Source organism: Argopecten irradians, chromosome 11 (assembly GCF_041381155.1).
Source record: "Argopecten irradians isolate NY chromosome 11, Ai_NY, whole genome shotgun sequence".
Lineage (NCBI taxonomy): Eukaryota > Metazoa > Mollusca > Bivalvia > Pectinida > Pectinidae > Argopecten > Argopecten irradians.
Window position 1 is genome coordinate 39,866,970 of NC_091144.1, and position 2,865 is coordinate 39,869,834.

The following is a 2,865-nucleotide window of genomic DNA, read 5'->3' on the forward strand; positions in this document are numbered from 1 at the left end:
ATCAAAGATCCGTTGTTTTTGTGCATATAAATAAATAAAAACAAATGGGGAAACTTATGACAGCTTGCACTTAATTTTAACTTTCATTAAATAAAATGCAATAAATAAAGCATGGGATTCAATGGAAAAAATATTTAAACTAGCTCTTGCAGGTGTTCTTGCAGTAGGCACTCAGGAGCTCATTAGCTCAAAGGGCAAATATTAAATTTCAACATGGCTTATGTCAAACGCTGCAATAATTCAGTAACTGAATATTCACTGCATATTCAATGTATTTTTTCTTTTATTTACAGATGTAAATTGCATAAATTGATTAATATTCAATAATTCTAAATTCACATTGTAAATTATTTGTATACATGTGTACTCCATATTTCAACATTTGTATTAAATAGTTTTCATTGTGTTCTAAATAGCCGTTTGCATTTAATATATATTTTATATTTTTATTCATGTTCACCATTTTGATATTCTAAAAAATAAAAATAAAATTCATTTGCAATTCATCTCAAATTAATTTATGTTCAATATTACTTCACATTCATATTGAATAACTTTTAAGGGCCGGGCCACTACCTTTCCGGAGCAAAATATAAAGTTAAGCTTAAAAACATTAATAACAACAGAAAATATATACCGATGGCCTAAGCTGAGGTTACAACACCAAACATATGCAAGATTTCCTGCCTAATATATGATATAACAGTGGAGAATCGTTTCGCTGTTTTGCCATCTTACACAGTGATAGTCAACTACCGCGCGGTATTTAGGAAGACGACATGTGTTATGAAAATAAACATTTTTTTTATTTTAATCAAATTGTTCAGAAGGTGATGATACGTGTAGTATTATCGGTAAATTAGTAACTTTTGCGACTCTACAAAATTAATGATCTTGTTTTACACTTCCATTTAAAAAGATAAAAGCAGTTTCAGAAAGGTAGTGGGCCTTTGAAGTCCATAATCCGTATCTTTCAGGGTCAGTTAAACAAGCAATGACAAAATATGGTCTAATAGCCCAAATATGCAGCTTTAAATTATGGGAGAGATTTAATTTATGAATGCAAAATAATATTCAGCATAAATTCGGAATTTATGCAAATGAATATTTTAGAATATAAATATGACATATAGAACACAAATGAAAAGTTTATTAATATACATACAAATTATTGAAATACATTGTACAAATGATTTGTTGATAATATAAATGCGCATCATTGCATACAAATACTAAAATAATGAATATGAATACAAATATTATACTTTACAAATAGAATTATTGAATATCAATAAAATGAATACAATATATATAGATGAAGATAGATTGCATATAAACTCAATTATTGAATAATGCAATATTTGACATGTGCGTCATATTTCTAGAACCCACATAATCAATTGCAAATTTTTGTCAGTTTTGAATTTCAGCATAAAATGTATGTCAAACACTGAGTGTGTAGTCCTCTGAGAGTTAGAAACACATTTACTCATACTGTATTCAACAGTGATCTGAGAATTAGTTACAGTTTATATGATTATGAACCCACTAGATACCCTAAGACCATTTTAGGTGTTTCAAGGGTCTAGATCAAAAATTGGTAAAAATCATACTCTACATACAGTACTATTTATAAGTATATAGTACTATGTAGAGTATAGTTTTTACTGATTTTTTTATCTAGATCCTTAAAACGTCTAAAAAAGGTCTGAGTGCACTGTGGTGGGTCCATAATCAAATAAACTGTAACTAATTCTCAGATTCCTGTGCCTTATTCGATCCAATAAGCGTCCAGTACAATTACTGGGGTACAGATCTCACTGCATTATGTGAATAATCTCAGCATATAAATATAAACTTTATTCATTTTACATCGATTGAGAAACAAGTTATACAACTTATGTAAATCACTCTCAATGGCCCGGATGTAAGCGCGCGAGGGGTCTTAGTGTGGGAGGAAACCGGAGTGCCCGGAGAAAACCCACGTGATCGGGCAGGTGACCCCTGACCTTTTCATGTCCGTGTCGGGGATCGAACCCCGTATGTGAATAACCTCAGCATGACCCCTATGGTTAGCCAATCATATAAATGCATGGCTATAAGAGAAGGACCGGAGATGTTCCGTTTCTTGGCCAGGGGTCATGCTGAGGTGACCCTAAATGGGGAGTTGTTAAATCCTGAACTGGAGAGTAACGTAGAGCATCATAGTGGTGCGGAATTACAAGTTTAATTTTAATTTTAATGTCCATCAAAAGAAATTAATAATGATACACTGGTTGACTGTGTGGCTTTGAAGTTAGGTGTCGCTCTCTCTGTTATCTTCAAAAGAAGTCTCTGAAGGCCTGAATTGGTCGAATTTTTTCTCATGAACTGCCTTGAAAAAGCCAGGTTGGATATATAGCAGTGATAGTAACCCCTGGAGTACTAGAATGACCTTTGGACTTTGAATCTGAATATGCTTAAAGAACAGCCAGGGTTTTAAATACTGAAAATGAAACATATTCTTCTTGTTTTAAGTGATCAGCAATGTCGGTAACATAACTCATTAATCAATTAAATTTATTGTCTTTCCAATTAGATATTCTGTATTTGCCTATTACAGAGTTATCTGCCCTTGTGGGTAGGTATTGACTGTAATGTGTGTTTGCGAACTTAACATCATACTTTTCAGAGAAAACGACGCAAGTTTTGCTCACAAAATAATTACATCACCATGGATACCTCCTTGAAACTGTAGATGAAGAGACGTCCGATGTTGGTCACAATATGTCTCAGTATATTGTAATTTGACTTTACCCCTTTGGACTTGGCGAGCCAATTAAAGCATATCTCACACTATCTCATCAGAGATGACAACAAATAATG